Source organism: Notamacropus eugenii, chromosome 2 (genome assembly GCF_028372415.1).
Source record: "Notamacropus eugenii isolate mMacEug1 chromosome 2, mMacEug1.pri_v2, whole genome shotgun sequence".
Lineage (NCBI taxonomy): Eukaryota > Metazoa > Chordata > Mammalia > Diprotodontia > Macropodidae > Notamacropus > Notamacropus eugenii.
Genome location: NC_092873.1, coordinates 480,219,430 through 480,238,349, shown reverse-complemented (window position 1 = coordinate 480,238,349; position 18,920 = coordinate 480,219,430). Strand labels below are relative to the sequence as shown.

The window sequence follows — 18,920 nt, the reverse complement described above, 5'->3', positions numbered from 1 at the left end:
CCAAGGGAAAGTGAATACTGAATAGATATGTATTGGATGAGGATCCTATGCCGTCATGACCAGGTAAAGAAAAGGTTAAAACCTTTAAATCCACTACCCCCAAGAATCAATGTTTTATTGAAGAGACTAATCCTGACTTGAGGATTTGTTGCCTTCCCTTTATTACTGTGAAGTTAAGTTTGACCCAGTCCTACTGCTGCCTATGTCCCATGTGTCTGGTTATATATAACTGAATGAAGACATAACCACCTGGATAAAGAGTGGATTCTGATGGGTAAATAGATAGATAGACAGACAGACAGACACTCAGACAGACAGATAGATAGATAGACAGTTGGATTGATGGATAGATGGATGGATGGATATATGGATGGATGTATATATTACTATGACTACTACTATTCAGGGAGGTGAACCCAAAAGACCTTCTCTCCTCTTCTTCCCTTTGATATGAGTTTATGGCTTTAAGATTTAACTTTAGAAGTTCAAAGAAAGAGTACTCAATAATGCTACTTAGTCCCATGCAAAGTTCATTAGAAGAATGTAACTTTCAGGGAGAATACCCAAGGATGTCCTCTGTTCATGGAGGCAAGATCAACCCAAAAATAACAAGGGAGAAAAGTCGATCTTTGAAAGACAGTTTATTACAATAGTAGAGACAATATTGGATTAGGTGTCAGAAGACATGAGTTTGACTGACTTCTGGGAGCAAAGATGGCAGAGTAAGTAGTAAATTGCCATAACTCTCCTATATTCACCTCCAAATAACCATAAAATAGCACCTCAAATCAAATCCTGGAAAAGCAGTAGCAACAAAAAGATAGGGCGAAACAATCTTTTAGTCCAAGAAACTTAGAAGATTGTCAAGAAAGGTCTGTCTCATTCATATAAAAGAGAAACACAATCCAGGACAGAAAGCATCCCAGCAAGCCAGTAGCAAGCCCTACCTCAGCAAACCAGTGGGAGATCTTGAGATCCAGGGTAGCAGAGAAGGCAAATGCCAACACCAGGACCCCCGACATGTCTCAGCATAGCAAAGGGAATGACTCCAAGAATCGCAACATGTTTCAGTATAGCCCCAGGTGAGCAGATAGCTGACAGTGGCCAAACCACTTAGTGCTTCAGTGTAGCCCCAGGGAAATGCAGAAATATACCAAAACCTCAGCACATGCCAGAAACCATAACTAGGACACAGACTTAGCACCAGGTAAGCTGCCAGACCCCTACAGATTCCAGTAGCACCATCCACTCCCTAATGTTCCCCGTCCACACAGCACCAGACATGACAGTCCCTCATGGGCCTCAGGGCTACATCAGTGTAGCACTAGGTAAACAGTCAAGGTTTGCAGCCCCTGGCACAAGAAGCCTGAGATGGTTCTTTTTCCACCTCAGAGCAGAGATCAAATTTAAAAGAAAAAAGATGAGCAAAATCCAACAAAAAAAACAATCTGCCTTTAGAAAATTATGGTTACAGGGAAGACCAAGACACAAACTCAGAAGAGGCCAACAATGTCAAAACTCCAAAGGAAAAAGGGAAGTGGTCTCGAGCCCAGAAAGAACTCATGGAAGAGTTCAAAAAGGAGCTTAAAAATTATGTAAGAGATAGAAGAAAAATTGGGAAAAGAAATGAGAGACATGCAAGAGAATTATGAAAAAAGAGTCAATAGCTTGGAAAAATAAAACTACTCAAAAAGTAGAATTGACCACATAGAAAAGAAGATGCAAAAATCCACTGAAGAAAACAACTTTAAAAGTACAATTGGTCAAATGAAAGACAAAAGCTAATGGAGGAAAATAACTCATTAAAAATTAGAATAGAAGCTAATGACTTTATGAGACAAGAATCATTCAAACAAATTCAAAAGAATGAAAAAAAATTGAAGAAAATGAACTGTCAAGTTTATAAGAATACAAGCCGTTCCCCAATTTATAAATGGTCAAAGGATATGAAGAAGCAGTTTTCAGATGAAGAAATCAAAGCTATCTATAGACACATGAAGAAGTGCTCTAAAGCACTTTTGGTTAGAGAAATGCAAATTAACAACTCACTTCACACCCATCAGATTGGCTATTATGAAAAAATGGAAAATGATAAATATTTGGAGAAGATGTGGGAAAATTGGGACACTCATGGAATTGTTGGTGGAGCTGTGAACTAATCCAACCATTCTTGTGAACAATTTGGAACTATACCCAAAGGGCAACCAAACTGTGCCTACCCTTTGATCTAGCAATACCACTACTAGGTCTGTATCCCAAAGAGATCCTAAAAAAAGGAGAAGGGACCCACATGTGCAAAAATATTTATAGCAGCCCTTTTTATTGTAGCAAAATATTGGATATTGAGGGGATGCCCATTAATTGGGGAATGGCCAAACAAGCTGTAGTAGATTTTACAATAAAAATTGATAAAAAGGCAGATTTGAGAAGAAAGACTTGTACAAATGGATGAAAAGTGAAATTAGCACAACCAAGAAAATGTTGTACATAGTATCAGCAACATTGTGTGATGATCAGCTATGAATGACTCAGTTCTTCTCAGGACCACAATGATCCAAGACAAGTATAAAGGACTCTTGAAGGAAAATGCTATCCATATCCAGACAAAGAACTGATGGACTCAGTGCAGGTTGAAGTATACTTTTTCTTACTTTTCTTTATTCTTTTTTGTAGTTTTTTTTTTCATTTTGATCTGTCTCTTCTTTCACAAATGCAACTAATGTGAAAATATGTTTTACATGAGAGCACATGTATAACCTATATCAAATTGCCTCCCATTTTAGGAAAAGGGTAGGGGAGATAGGGAGGGAGAAAAATTTGGAACTCAAAATCTTGTAAAAATGAATTGCTAAAAATTGTCTTCACATCTAATTGGGAAAAAAATACTACAAAAGCAAAAAAGAAAAAAAGACATGAGTTTCTTTTCTAGCTCTGCTGCTAACTGCATGATCTTAGGCAAGTGAATTAGTGTCTAAGCCACAATTTCATAGACACATAGAATGGCAGAGATAGAAGGGACCTTCAAGATCAACCTGTTTAATCCCTTAATTTTCTAAGTGAGAAAATGAACCTGGTAGCTTGTAAAAGACAGTGTTGGGACTTGAACTCGGGACACTGGACTCTTTAATTTCACCTTAAAGCCTTATTTCCACATCAGTAAAATGAAGGATAAGGTCCTGAGGTTCAACTGTAAAATTGTATGGTCCTTTAAAAATACGATCATAATTTAGTTATGAAGAATGCCTGACAAGGTGGAGGAAATGATAAGGGAAATACTCAGAAATAAACATAATGTCAAAATGAAAATCATAATTTTTTTAATGGGTTGACAGACTTAGAGCTAAAACAGACCTAAGAAGCTGTCTAGGGCAACCCACTCAATTTACAGATGAGGAAACTGAGTCCAAGAGAAGTTAAATATAATATTAAGTATACTACAATAAGTACATGATAATACAAGTTGTAGTGAGTAGCAGAGACAAGAGTTGACCCCAGGTTCTCTGGCTGCCAATCCAGCATGTTTTCTCCCAGAGGAAACAAAAGGTTACCAATTTTGGATCCCTATGATTAGCACCCTGTTGAATCTAAGTGGAGTCTCTCATTTTAGAAGCCCTAACATTTCCCAGCCCCTTGTTGCTCTGGTGGTGGTGGTGGTGATGGTGGTACCATGGTAACAAAAAAAGATATCTCTCCATTCTTATACAACAAGAGTCAGAGGTGTTTGAAGAATTCAATGTGAAGTGTTTTCATTTCAGAGTTGGCAGACCTCTAGAGAAGTTAACGGAAGAGATTTTTACCTCCAAGGTTTATAGGCATCACTTTTGTTCTGTCTCTGCTGCCAGTGGTCCTTAAAATACAGCAGGACCTATGATCTCATGGGGAAGGAAGAGAGAATTGCTATAATGCTATCATCTTTTGTCATTGATATATGTCATGCAGTGGTGCTTTTTTAGTACTATCACCCCAAGGAAAGTGATAAGAGTATAATTGAAAAAGTCTTTGGATTTAGACTCACAAAATCTGGGTTCAAGTTTTGGCTATGCCACTTAAGTGACTGTGTAATTTCATATTCTGGAGACTCAGTTTCCTCCTGTGTAAACTGGAGATAAAGTACTTGTGCTACCCAGCTAATAGGGCTATTGTGAGAATCAAGTGAGTAGAAAGCATTTTGCCAGCCTTAAAGTATCTCCCACCCCCTTGAGAACCCAGATGTCATGCTTCTCTCTGTTAACTATAGTCAGACAATTGGGGTCCAATTGTCTGTTGAATTCTGGCAAAGGAGGCCATGTCTGTTGATCTTTTGATTTCTCTGTATTTTCTTTGAAATTCAGGGTGCTGATTCCCTGAACTAACTGAATGATATACATACTTGGTTAAAGGAATGATACATGTGCTTGATTAAAGTGACTGTTAACCCCTCAAAACCCCTCAAAAGTGACTGTTAACCCCAGCCTTTCCTTTTATGAATGCAGATCTAAGAACCTCTGATAGCAGGATCCCCTGTGCATATTGGGGTGCTTACTGCTGCACCAGGACCTGTATCTTTGTCAAGATTGCTGTAAAAAAATGGCTGGCCTAGAGCTTCTAGCATCCTCAATGGTCTGTTGGGGGTATGGAGGGTCTCCAGGGAATCCAAAAACCTCATTTTGTAAACTCTCCAGGAACCTGAGATATACTTGGTGCTGGGAACACTCATTAAGGGCACTGGCAAAGGTGCTGCCTCCTGGAGGCAAGCTCAGCCATTGCTACCAGTAGTCAGTCTAATAGCCACAGACCCCTTCATGTGCTCGCCCATGCACAAGGACAACATATGTATGTGGCCCCTGGCCCTTCCGATGGCTCGCCTGGTTCACTGCCCACAGCTCCAAGGAGTTGTTCACATAGAGGTCCATGGGATCAGGCTGCTGGGGCCTCCTTCATCAGGAGTCAGCAGTGGTTTGGGAGAGGCTATGCCCCAGTCAATGGAGAAGTGTGAACAGGCCACCTGTACCTACATATCCACTTCTAGGAATAGTCTTGACTTGCTGGGAAGATCTCTGAGAGCCCCAAGAGGCAGAGACAGCTGGGATTCCAAATGCTCAAGGATCTTGGGGCTCCCCGATTGCCCAAGGTACCCAGAATAAGGCCCCAGGGTCAGACAGAAAGGGCATCAGAGATGGACTCCTGGCGGACAGTCTGCATTCCCTCATGACCATAATGCTCCCTGGAAAAGACCTTACTGAGTGGGTCATACATGTGCACAGAAATGCCAGCATTGGCAATCATGACACAATGGCCTCCACTTCTTCTGAGAGCTAGGAGATGTGCAGCCCAGGATCTTTTCACAAACAATGTCTTGCACTGGGACAAACAAACTTTGTACTCAGTTCTCACCTCTTGGGAGGTAAAGTAGATACAAACTGGATGGTGAGGGATGAAGGTGGGGGTGGAAAGTTGAGGATGGGGGAGAGGGGGAAGGTGAGTGGAACTGAGTCTAGTAAGTGAGCTGTATCTGTTCAGATATCCACCAAAACAAAGAGCATCTGAAGAGCCTGAGCTGAGATGTGGACAGAAACCAGGCAGCTGTGGCCATAGTGCACCACGGACACTGAAGTCATCCATGCAGCATCCCTCCACCATGGCCTCAGTCCCTGGGAACCTTTCCAGAATGTCAGTGATGGTACCAGCAAACAGGAGAAGACCTTCTGGTGTCTGCAGGGCAACCATTTTTGGTCCGGACTTGCCAAACTCTCCAGATGGTCTTTAGGATCTCAAAGTTGTTGTTTGAGGGCAGGGCTTGGATGGCCTCTTGCAGCTGTGGGACACCCAAGATCTCGGCGGGGGGGATCTGATTGGCCAGACAGCCTCCTAGGGGCCCCCGACCCTGACACCCCCTTCCTTTGGGCTTGGCAGGAATCGTGAGCAGGTTATAGATGGTCAGAGACAGATTCCCCAAGTGAGGCCAGCTTTACTTTTGCTGGGCCACCATTCTAAGCACTGGAAATTGAAATACAAGCAAAAAGATAGGTAGTCTTTGCCTTCAAGGAGCTTATGTTCTAATATGGGACCTGAGAGTGGGGGGTGAAAATGAATTTACTCAAGGTGGGGGTGGTCAAGGTGGGGGTGGTAGAGAAAGAACAGTCAGAAGTGCAGGCTGAAGAAGAAAGAAGACATGATTGACTTGGTCCTCCACCTTAAAAATGGAGGTTCTGGGAAGAACCTGATGGTGGAAAAATAGCTTAAAAGAACAGAGGGTAATTAAATGGAAGAATTAGTCTAGGTGTGAATGGAGCTTCCAGGGGGAAGAGTTTTCGATAGTATAGTAGACATGATCCTATGGAAAGTGAAGAGAACTATTTGGAAAAGAATAAGGTACGCGATGAGCACTCAGTAAATATTTATTATAAGTGACTAAGTCATTTTGACTATTAAAAATATACAGATAAAAAATAAAGGACATATGAAGAAAGATGATATTTGCATCCAGAGAAAGAATTGATAAATAAAAGTAAGTACAGAATAATTTTACATACGTGTGTCTAATGTAGTCATCTCTAGGATGGGTAGTGGGAGGGAAGGAAGAAAAAAAGAAATTTACATAATAACTTTATTACATATTTAAAAGGAATAGCAAATCGTATATAACATATTTGGAGATTCATGTGCAATTATTTTTTCATTTTTGTTAAGATTTATTGGTAACCATGACAATTATTAATAATAAATATTATTGAATATTTTATTTATTTTCTATTATACTATGTTATGGAAATGCTTATTTTATTGTATACATTTTAAATAAAATAAGTTTTAAATTTTTTTTAAAAGAATAAATGATGAGAGTGTGCAGCTGCAAAGGCCTTGAGTGCTGTAAATAATTTCTCAGCTAGAGGACTGAGTTGGGTTCTTCAGGGTAGGCCTGCCTTGAAAGGCTGCACCACATCTTTATTGGAGAGGGCTGAGCCCTTAATCATTTATGGCCTGTGACAGCATAGTACTAAATAGTGAAAAAGACATTGGTTCCTGGAACCTGCCAATTTGAATCCCAGGTCTGACAACTGTTAGCTATGCAACTATGGACAGATTACATTACTTTGGAGCCTCAGTTTCCTCATCAGTAAAATGGTGGCAGTAATGCTTGTGCTATTTATCTCACAGAGCTCTTATGAGGAAAACTATTTATAAATAAAATACTACAGGAATGTGATATCACCATGACCATCATCATTTTAAATTAGCTACAAAGCATATTATCCATATTCTGTTCTCCAGTTTCACATTACTATGCTGGCTGTCCAACAGTCTTACTCCAATTTTTTTCAGTTACAATAGCCTTATTCAGAAAAGAATCATAGAATTGTAAAAGAATGGCCCTTAGAAATCTTCCAGTCCAATCCTCTCATTTGAAAAATGGAGAGACTAAGGCTAAGAAGGTGTTTTGTTCAATGCCAAACACAGCTCTCCTACTATATGAGGCGATATGAGCTTTGAAAGAAAAACTCATGAGTGCCGCTGTGAATTGGTCCTATCATTCTGTGAGAGAGTTTGAAATTCAGATGAGAGGGTGACTGAAATGTCCATGCCTTTTTGGTTCAGAGATTTCCATTTGGCATTCACCCCAAGGAGACCAAAGAGAGAAAGAAAATCTCATATATGTCAAATTATTCATAGTAACACTTTGTGTTGTAGCAAAAAGCTAGAAATAGAGTATGTATTCATTGATTAAAGAGGGACTGAACACTTGTGGTATGTGACTCTGTTGGAATATTAATACACCAGAAGAAACAACGAATATGAGGAATTTAGAAAAATATGTGAAGGCTTAAGGGAGTTGATGCAGAGTGAAGTAAAGAAAATCACAATAAATATTTACATGTATACTTTTACACCCATATACACACACAATCTTAAGCTAAATCTTGAAGGAATATAGGAATTAAATCTTATAGTTGTTTTGTAATTACAGTGACCATACTTGACCACAGAAATAAAGATTATGAAATGTACCTGTCTCCTTTCATTGCAAGGGTGGGGGACTATGGGTATGGAATGTTGCAAATGATGTTAAATGTAATTGATGTGTTGGTTGTTTTTACTGGCTTTTTTTTCTTTTTTTAATCTTTCTTATAACCCAGGGGAACAAGTGAAGAATTTTTGTGGAAATGAATATGATATAAGACCAAAAACCAATAGTAAAATGAAATAAAAAATAAGGAAGGGAAGCTATCCATATCCTCCTATGTTTTGCGTCAGATGCACTTTTCTCAGTTTAACCCCACCAGGAATGATGCCTTATATTGTGTCTCATTTGGAGTTTGTCTTCTTCTACAGCAGTCTTAGAGTTAAGGGCACAAGCCATTTTCCTCCTTCTAGTCTGGCACATTGGAATCTATAGAGTTGGTTGACATGGATTCTAAAAGCCAAAGGGAAAAGGATCCTAGGAGTTGGTGAAGAAGAATCTAAGGCTAGGGTGTGGGATGGAATCTCTCCCCATAAATCATCAGGCTTAACCTTTCATGTTGAGTACAGCCTTCCCCTCTGCAGCTGAAGACTCATGATTTATGCCAGGTGGAAAGCACAGACTGCTCATTTCTCTTATCTCATTATCTGTATACCTCCAGAAGAGAGGGTAGCATAAAAATAATATCTTTTGGGGCTGGTAAGTTTCAGTCCTCATTCTCAAGTCCATGCTACCCCATGCCTTTGCTTCTGAGTAGGATTGAAAACCTTCTCAGAAAGATAATACTAATACTTCTTAGCAACACAAGTGACATGCATGTCAGCTGTGTGCAGAACACCATTCTCTTTGGAGGCTCACTGTTCTCTGTACATGTAAAATCTCACCTTTTTCTTTTCCCAAATGATTTTCATAGCATCCCTCTACCTGAATTACAGCTATATCATGTAAGCTCCATTTTACAGATGTTGAAACTGAGACAAAGAATAACACTTAGCCATGTTCAAAGGCGCTGCTAAGACTGGGGTCTGACAGACCTATTTTAGAATATTCTGATTCGTTGTCCATGATACTATATTACTTTTGTCAGGTAGAGCTGGGGTCATGGAAACTAGTCTAACTAGGTAGCAAAATCAGATGAGACTACCATCACTAAAAAGACTGGGGAGAATTCTCAGAAGGTCAAGTTTCCAGGAAAAGGAATATTTCTATACTTTCAGCCTGATCCTGAGAAGTTGCAAAGAAAAGAATAGGTAGATATATGCATTCCGATCAAAGAACCCATAAGATCACTAAAGTAAATGCTAGTTGTCAGGGTCAAGATTACAGGTAGTCTGTTTGCCTCAGTTTCCTCATCTGCAAAGTGGGTGTAATAGCAGCATCTGTCTCCCAGGGTTATTGTGAAGATAAAATGAGATGATATTTCTAAAGAGCTTTATAAACCTTAAAGCACTAGGTACTATTATTATCATTGGTCATCATTATTATATGATTTATTGTAGGTAGCCATCTACAGTGGCCTGAGTGTCCTGCAAGGTTTCATTTGTCTCCACATATATTCTCCATTTACCTTTTATGGCCCTAGCCATTTTTCCTACTTTAAGAAACCCTGATCCAGGAAGGAATCTGAAAGCGCAATTGATTTTCCTTCCCAGTCAGCAACTCTAGGGATCTTTAAATAAATGGCCAATAGGTTATTATGAGAGTGTTGAATCTCACTAAATAAAACAGACATTTGGACAGAGAGGAGAGATGAGGAGGAGGAAGAGAAGTGAAAGAGAGGGAGAGTGGAAGAGAAAGAAGGAGAGAGAAGGAGGGGGAGACAAGGAGAGAGACAGAAATAGAGACAGAGAGACAATCAAGAAGAGAGAGAGAACTTTCATGAAAACTAGTAAATACATGGACCTGTGGAAAATTTTCTAGCTCAATATAAACAAGAAAATCTAGGGAAAATGATACCTAAAAACAAGAATAAAATCTAAAATAATAACCTGAAGGCATAGACACAGAAACATTCTTGTTTCGGTGAAGAAAATGGAATAAGGTTACCTCTCCTGGTGCTCCCTAGACTTGCTTACTTGATATGAGGTCAATGACCTTCCTTCAAACCAAATCAAGAGAAACAGAATAAGAGGAAGTGGGGTGGAGGTGGGGGGCAAGGAAAGCAAAAAGTGTAGATCAATCTTGACCCCTGAGAAATGGAGAGAACTCCTACATGCTCCAAAAAGAGAGTGGTGTGTTTTCTGGCATAGAGCCATAGAGAAAGTCGTGTGTGAATCTTTTTTACCCTAAAGAGTAGGGGGAAGGATTTGTGGAATGTGTTTTTCCCATCTATGTCTTTCCAATATTTCCTTTCTAGTAACTTCAATACTTCCTTCCTTCTGGAGTCTCTCTTACCTGGTCTTTAGTTTCCCCTAAGGGCTAGAGAAGAAAATTGTGCCTTCTTCATTCCAGATTTGAGAGTCAGTGGGAGTACTGTCCTTTTATAAGGGACAGACCAAGTCTGAACCAATACCCTTTATTTTTAACAACAGAAGCTACATCTCTTCAGTCCAGTCCCATCATTGCTTATTGTTTTATCTAGAGCTGGAAAAAGGAAGACATAGTTACATTCCCACTCTCAGCAGTGGGATGTTATAATGTCAACTAGTAATTGCAACATTACCAAGGACAGTTAGGCAGGCAGATTCCCAGACCCCATTCTTATCGGTAGGATTTTGTTAGACAACATCAGTTTATTATTTCTAGCCTGATTCAGGCTTACCATGGTACTCGAATGTGGTATTTGGAGTTAAGAAGACCTGAATTTGAATGCTGCCTCAGACATTCAACTAGCTGTATAACCCTGGAAAAGTCATATAACCTCTGGCTGCCTCAATTTTTTTTGTCTGTAAAAATAGGAATATTGCTAGCATCTACCCCTCAGGGTTGCTGTGAGGATAAAATAAGATATTTTAAAGCTCTTTGAAAACCTTGAAGCACTTATAAATGGATATGTGTGTATATACACAGTTGTTACATAAAGGGCTATATAAATATATAGTTATTAAACACAGTGCTGTACATACACACATATGTCCTTCATAGTGTTGTTATTACTGTTACTGTTGTTATATAAATGCCATACTCCTGGACTCCAGCTTCCACCACTGACCTGACCCTCCTCCTATGGTGCCACAGGTTTTTGTCTAGTGAAAGTTCCCCATTTTTGCCCAACCCAGCTCTTTCACGATTCCCTCTGGCTATCTTCATGCTGTATCCCTGGGTGTGTGCTCCTTTTATTTTCCTTCCCACCTCCAACTCAAGGAGCACTAATGAAATCAGTACCACCATTCCTGGAAAAGATGTCAGTCAACTGTTCTGTGACTCCAGTTACCATCCCTTTGACTTCCCAGAACAAAACCTCCTCCGCTCGCCATGTTGTGTTCCCCTGTTAGAATGCAAACCCTTGCATTCAGAATCCAGCTTGCCCTTTCTGTCTGCTTCCCCAATGCTTAGCACAGTGCCTGCTATATTTATTTGTTATTGTTTAGTCATTTTCACTTGTATCCAACTCTTCATGACCCCATTTGAGGTTTTCATGGTAAAGATACTGAAGTGGTTTGCCATTTCTTTCTCCAGCCCATTTTATGGATGAGGAAGCTGAGGCAAAAAGGATTAAGTGATTGCCCAGCTAGTAAGTATCTGAGGCCAGATCTGAACCCAGGTCTTCCTGACTCTAGTCTCTGTACTCTATCTACTTCACCACCTACCTGTCCCCCTAGTGTATACTAAGTGGTTAATATTGGCATTTTCATTCATTCAATTATAGTGAGCATTATTTTTAGAAAGTGCATCAGTTTGCTTATATTTGATTGTATACCATATTGGGGGAGGAGGAGGGAAGGAAAGAAGAAAAAAATTGAACTCAAAATCTTGTAAAAGTGAATGTTGAAAATTATCTTCACAAGTAATTGGAAAAAATAAAATAGTATTAAGTGGGGGGTGAGAAAAAAAGAAAAGGCATAAATTTATTATATATATATATTACCTGGGAGAAGAAGGAATAAGGGAAAAGAGAACTTTGATAATCTTCTCATTAGCACAGATTAGTTTTTCTAGTCTTTCACTCACTCATCCATTCCTTCATCCATCGTTTCATTCACTTTAGAAATATTTGTTGAACAACCACGACACTGGTACAAGATATAAAGATGAATATGACAATTTACCCAAGTCTGGCCTCGGACGCTTACTAGCTGTGTGACCCTGGGCAAGTCACTTAATCCTGTTTGCCACAGTTTTCTCATTTGTAAAATGAGATGGAGAAGGAAATAGCAAAACTTCGCCAATATCTTTGCCAAGAAAATCCCACAGGGGTGACAGTCAGACATGACTGCACAATAGCTCCTCATTTGGGGAGGACTTTGAGAAATGAGAGATGTGAAAGTTTGGCAGCTGAGGAAAGACTTGAAGAGAACCTTCAGGACCTTCCCAGTATTGCCTGGAGCTGATTTTGTGTATGGTGCAATTTTACAATTTGATCCAGGTGTTTGGGCTTGGAGTAGGAGCTCCCTTTGTGTCTTATTTCACTTCAGTGCCACTTAATCCAAAGATTCAACCCTGTGAGTCTATTGTCCTGGGACCCCAAATGAAGAGCTGAGTGATTTATTAGATTCTCCTCTCCTTGTACTTGTGAAGTTGATTTTTTTTTTTACCCAAGGGGAAGACTACATTTATCCCCACTGAATTTCACCAATTCATCAAAATTTTTTCAGATCCTGACTCTTATTGAATTGTTAGCTATTCCTTTGAGTTTCATGTCAAAGGCAAATTTGATGAACATACCATCTAAGCCTTTATACAAGTAGTTATGAAATTTTAAACAGCACAGGACCAAGTATAGGTCCCTGGGAAGCCCTGCTGGAGATTTCTAGTGCTATTTGAATCCTAACTATTGCTCTTTGAATCTACCTACTTAGTCCAACATCACTTTTATGTATTGTTATCTGGTCCATATCTCCATGTTTTTTCAATTTTGCTCTGGTAAAATTTACATAAACTACAATTACAACATTTTTCTCATTTATCAGTTTAATAACTGTCAAAATATGAAACAAGGTTAGTCTGGCATGACATGTCTGATAAAATCAACTCTTGCTCCTTGTAATTGTTACTTCCTTTACTAAATGTTCAGTAACCATTCTTTTAACAAATTTCTGTACAGTTTTCAGCAATTGAAATCAAATTCATTGCCCTATAGATTGCAAACTCTATTCCTCCCCCTCCCCTACTTTTTTTTTGAAGAAGTAGACATTTGATTTAATGCCATTTATTTAAGGGAAGAGGTAATGTGCTATTGATTGCCTTTTCCATGATCTTTCTTTTTAAAATACATCTTTTACTGAAACTATTGGTTTTTATATCAACTGAAATTTTCCACCCTATTTCTCCCTCATCCAAGCAGCCCACCATTACCAAGGAACAAAATTCCATGATCTTCCGATGTAATGGACAACCTCTTGATAATCACATGCGCCAGTTCTTTCAGTACTCAAGATGTAACTTACCTGGGAAAAGTGACTAGAATTGATGAACGGCAGCTGTATGCTCTCTTACACTCTCCTTGCTTTCCTTGGGAACTTCAGATACTTCTGATAGCCATTTCTGTTTCAAAATTCCTAGTGCAAAGGTTATTTTCATTGTAAAAGAGGATCAAACAAAATGAGAAGTTCCGTTTTCTCTCTCTTTTTAAAAAAAGCTCACTTCTTTGTTGCTTTTGGCTTCCCTTGCCAGTCTAAGCTCATACCTTTAGCATACCGAAACCAATTTAAAAAAAGAGCAGGACTAAGCAACAATAATAACAAACTAGAATTTTGATAGTACCTACCATGTGCCTAGGCACTGTTCTAGGAGTTTTATCAATATTATCTCATTTGATCCTCACAACAACCCTGGGAGATATGTGCTATTATTATCCCTATTTTATAGTTGAAGAAACTGAGGCAAACAGAGATTAATTAACTTGCTCAGGGTTGAACAGTTACTAAGTGTCTGAGGGTGGAATCAAACTCAGGTCTTTCTGATTCCAGGCCCAGCACTCTATCCACTGTGCTGTCTAACTAACCTTACTCGTGTATTCTTTTTATATCTTTCTAAATTCAAGTGAGCTCCTTGAGCAGCCACATGGGTACTTTCAAATATCTATTTTTATTGCTCATTGGAATGGTTTCCTTTTGTGTCTTCAGAATTTCATTCCTAAACGTTTTTTGTTTCTCGGGGTGGTGGACCAACTTTCTCTATCAAATCTAGTCCATTGAATCCTATCGATCTTTTCTTTGAACCCTTGGAAGCACGTATTCTTAAAATCCAGGGTACATGTCAGACTATGCCCAACTTCCCTTTCTCCTCAATCATAAATTTTAAGAGGTAGTGGCCACTTTTTCATAACGTTTCAATCATTTTCATTCCAGCAACCAGTTCCTTTGGAGAGAATCAGATCCAGCATAGAACTTCCCCTTATCTTGATTTTTCCACTTTGGGGGAGATAGAATTATCATCAATACCACTCAAGAGTTGAGAGAGCTCTAGCATGTTGAGCGAGTAAACAGCTGGACCACTGAAGTCTTCGATCATTACTCTGTGCTTATGCCTCTGGATGAGGTTTGTGATATCTTTCTCAAATTCCTCATTGGTTCCTCCTTCCAACTTAGTAGAATTTGAAGACAAAAATCCCTTGTGTTTCCCCCTCCACTGATCTTCACCAAAGTCATGTGTTTGCTTCTTCTTCCCAGATTTCCTCATATAAATACTGATATTACTTTTAAAATGAATTCAGGTAAAGTGACTAGACCTGACCATGTGCCAAAGTTAACATCTTTTGAAAGTCAACCAAGGGAGCAACATCTTTTATTAAGAGGGTATACCCGTGGAAATATTGAGAGTAGAGCTCAAGTGTTTTGTAACTGCAGCTGATTTTTTGGTTATTGTAAAGCCTGAGTGGATCTGTTCCCTTTCTCACGTTTGTTGTCTGCTTGGCTTGGCTTACAGTTGTACGCAAGAAGATGCTGCTTATCTAGATCATCTCCCAAGTTCTTGGCAGACTGATTTTCCCCCTCCATTACTGTTTTTATACTATTTGGTGACACAATGATGCTATATTACAGTGGGATGCTGCATTGCAACATGCGTGTGATTGGCAAAGAAGTGAGTTCTTTCCTGGTTACAGCAATTTCTGGGCTCTTTGGGATTTTGCAAAGTGACTGCCTTGATTCATTTTAAAGAAATGATGGCAGCTAGAGTCACTACGGCTTTACTTTGGGGAGTTGTTCAGATCTCTAAACCTGTTCGTTTGGAACTCATGGTATTCTTTTCCTTTTCTATCTTTTCTTCTTAAAATCTAGCACTTACTTTGACCTTTTGATTTAACTGTTCAAGATCCAACTGCATCCTAGCAACTGAGATGAAATGACTTTTCCTCTGAAACTAGACTTTATCCTACCAGTTTTCCTCAATGGGGAAAAATTCACAATAATTTCTGATTAAGTTGAGCTGAACCACACCCTAGATCCCCCCACCCAGAGATTTTATCTTGTGGGGGAACCCAGTTCAAGTGGAATCTTAGCTTCTAGTGTCCTTGCCACTTTCCTTTGGGATTCATGGCATGAAGGGCAAAACAGACAGAATCAAGTGGCTTTCCTTGCCCCAACCGACAAGGGCCACTGGGGTTTCATGACTTTTCTGTCTCTCTCCTCCTAAAATAATAAAAATTTTTCATGAGTCTCTTTGATTGGTAAAATCTACTGGACATCTCCTAGGATGGCAGATTTGCTACCCTGCTATCTTAATTAAAGATACTTTATTCCTCAGCTCATGGCTTTGATTTATTTTAGGACTTGACATGAGGGAGTATTCCAGGCATAAGCAGCAGTCAGTGGAAATTTAGGATTTCAGAGGCACTGGGAAAATCATCCCATACCCCTACCCCACCCCCCAAAAAGAAGAAAAAGGGAGGACTATCTTCTTAAAAGCTCCCTACTGTATTCTCTGAACCTCTTTGTTAGTTTGAGGCTTGGAAATGTTTGTTAAAATGTAAATCTTCCTTCTGGAGTAGTAACTTAAATTATTATCAGTCCTTTATACTTTAGAGAGAATGTTTTCAGAGACTGGCTTGAGAGCATTTCTCAAAAACAGATTGAGGAGCCTAGGGATTAGAGGGAGAAGTGTGCATGTGCTTGTGTGTGTGCGTGTGTGTGTGTGTGTGTGTGTGTGTGTGTGTATCGGTATTAATGAGGATATCACAAAGGAGAAAGAAAACAAGATATAGAAAGGAGGTAGAAATATTCACCTCCCATTTTTGCCTTTGTCTGGCTCTTTTTTCCCCTCCCCCATTTTCTTTCTCTTCCTCTTTTGTGGACTGTGCCCTGAAGGTGTTCATCTCTGGCCCTCTCGGTCCCAAGTGGGTGCTCATTTAGAGGAATTGGAACCATAGGATCTGAAGCAATGACTCATAACCTTTAAGGGCTCTGTGAAATGAGTGCAGTGCTTCAAGTTTGTGTGTAGGCTACTGCTGGTCTGTAGGAGCTGTCATCTCATTTTAAATTCAGCCGATTTCCTAAGAACTCTTGTCTGGCCTCTCATTGTGTTTCCCTTTGCCTTGAAGTCCTGAAGGTCGAAGCTACCCCTAACAAAATATCAAGATAGCAAAAAACAAAAATAAAACCCAACAACCACTTTAAATTCCTTCTTTGCAAACTTGTTTTTGAGAGGAACCATTGCTCCCATTTTGATGCACTGGTGATTTTCAGAAACAGATTTAACCTTTCAAATTAGTCCTGATGAGAGAAGACAGGGACATTCCCCTATGTTGATCATTTATACTTCATAGAATTCAATTCAATTAAACTTAATTCAGCAAATATTTATTAAGTACTCACTGTGTTTACAGTACAAGATTAGGGTTGGGAATACAAAAGCAAAATGAGAGAGCTTGCTCCCCAAAAGTTTGCAATCTTACATCCAGCTAGCAATATATAAAATAGTTCCTGGGGAAGGCAGAATTCAGTTACTGTCAACAGGAGTTTCATACAAAGAAATCAGAGGATCCACTTTCAATTACCAGACTTCTCTATTTTGTTGAGGGCACCACTGTCCTTCCCATCATTGATATGATTCTATCAGTGGAAATGGCATCAAAGAAAGGGCTTTACCATTTGCTTTTTCACTATACCCTTAGGATACTGATACCTTTCCATCAGACTTGCAGCTGAAATGTGCATTATTATTATACATTAGGATGTGAGCTCCCTGAGGATAGGGGATGTCTTACTTTTTATGTTCCCAGTGCTTTGGCACTGAGCTTTGCATTCAGTAAGTGTTTAATAAATGCTTTATTCATGCATGCAGTCAGTAACCCAGGTTTGGAACTTTGGAGTCATCCTGGATTCTTTACTTTTATTCATCCTTTATTTCCAACCAGTTGCTAAATCCTGCCAGTTTCACCCCTCTATTTCTAACATCTCTATGCTTCTATCCTCCTATCACTTACAGGGTCACTACCCTTGTTCGGGCACACCAAACCAACCTCTATGTATGGTCCAAACTTCACATCTTTTTTTCAGTCCATTGCCAGAGCCCCTAAAATATCTCCCTGAATTCAGCCTCTGGGATGCATGGAGTCATTCTCTAAACAGCTTCCCAATTGATATTCCTAAAACATAGGTCTAACCATGTCACTCTCCAGCTCTGTAAGCTTCAGTGGCTCCCTACTGCCTCCAAAATAAAAAAACAAGCTCCTTTGTTTGGTATTCATATGTCTTTGCCATTTGACTCCTACTTACCTCTCTAGGCTGATTACACTTTATTCTCTTCCTATATTCTATGTTTCAGCCAAATTGCTTTACTTGCTGTTTCCTATACATAATATTCTACTGTTTCCTTCTCTGCCTTCTCTGTGCCTACCTGGACAACTCCTGCTCCTCATCTAGATCTCTTGGTAGCCCTTAGCTCCCTTCAAAGCTCAGCCCAAGTGCTACCTCCTATAAGAAGCCTCTCCCTATTTCCAACTTGTTAGTGCCCCCAATTTCCAAATTATGTTGTATTTGCTTATCTCTGTGTTTACTGCTTCCCTTTGGTAGAAGGCAAGCTCCTTTGGGTGGGACTGTCTCACATTTACCCTTGTATCTCCAGTGCTTCACATAGTGCCTGGTACATAGTAGGCAGCTAGTCAATTCTTATTGAATTGAATCTGAGTTGGAAGGGAAATCACAGGCCACCTAGTCTAACCTACAATTGATAGGAATCCCTTCTGATATCCCCAATGAGAGACTGGTCATCCACCCATTGTCTGAAGCAACCTCCAGGGAGGAGATGGCATTTAAAATGAGATGGAAGAGATGGATTTTAGATGGACCAAAGAGGTGTTATAGTTCAATCTGATCATTTTAAAGTCTCCAGGTAAGGAAACTGAGGTCTGCAAAAGTTAAACCATTTATCCAAGGTTACAGATTGAATTACTAGGAGAGCTGGGAATTTGTACCCTTGTCTTTTGACTCTACTGCTGCTCTATGACACAATGTGCTTTCTTCTTAGAATGTCTCTTCCCATTTCCCATTGGTCTAGGGATCGGGGTTCCTCCTGGTTTCTTTCTCCCACAATTTCCTCATAAGGATATAAGGTCAGTTCTTTGTTATTCAGTTATTTCCCAGTCCTGTCTGATTCTTCATAACCCCATTTGGGTTTTTTTTTGGCAAAGGTACTAGAGTGGTTTGCCATTTTCTTCTCCAGCTCATTTTACGTAGTGATGAGGAAACTGAGGCAAAACAGGGTTAAATGACTTGTCAAGAGTCCTACAGCTAGTAAAGAGCCTGAGGCCAGATTTGGACTCATGAACTTCCTGATTTTAGGCCTGGCATTCTACACTGTGCCACTAGCTGCCTCTAATGATATAAATTAAATTCTAAAATGCACAGTCCAGTAAATAATATTGACAAAGGTAATATGAGTG

The 18,920-nt window shown here is 39.5% G+C and overlaps 1 pseudogene; it reads right to left on the bottom strand.

Annotated features, from left to right (window-relative positions):
* Nucleotides 1-4,760: 4,760 nt before the first annotated feature.
* LOC140523200 (2-(3-amino-3-carboxypropyl)histidine synthase subunit 1 pseudogene) overlaps nucleotides 4,761-18,920 on the bottom strand; it is a 51,400-nt pseudogene continuing 37,240 nt past the window's right edge.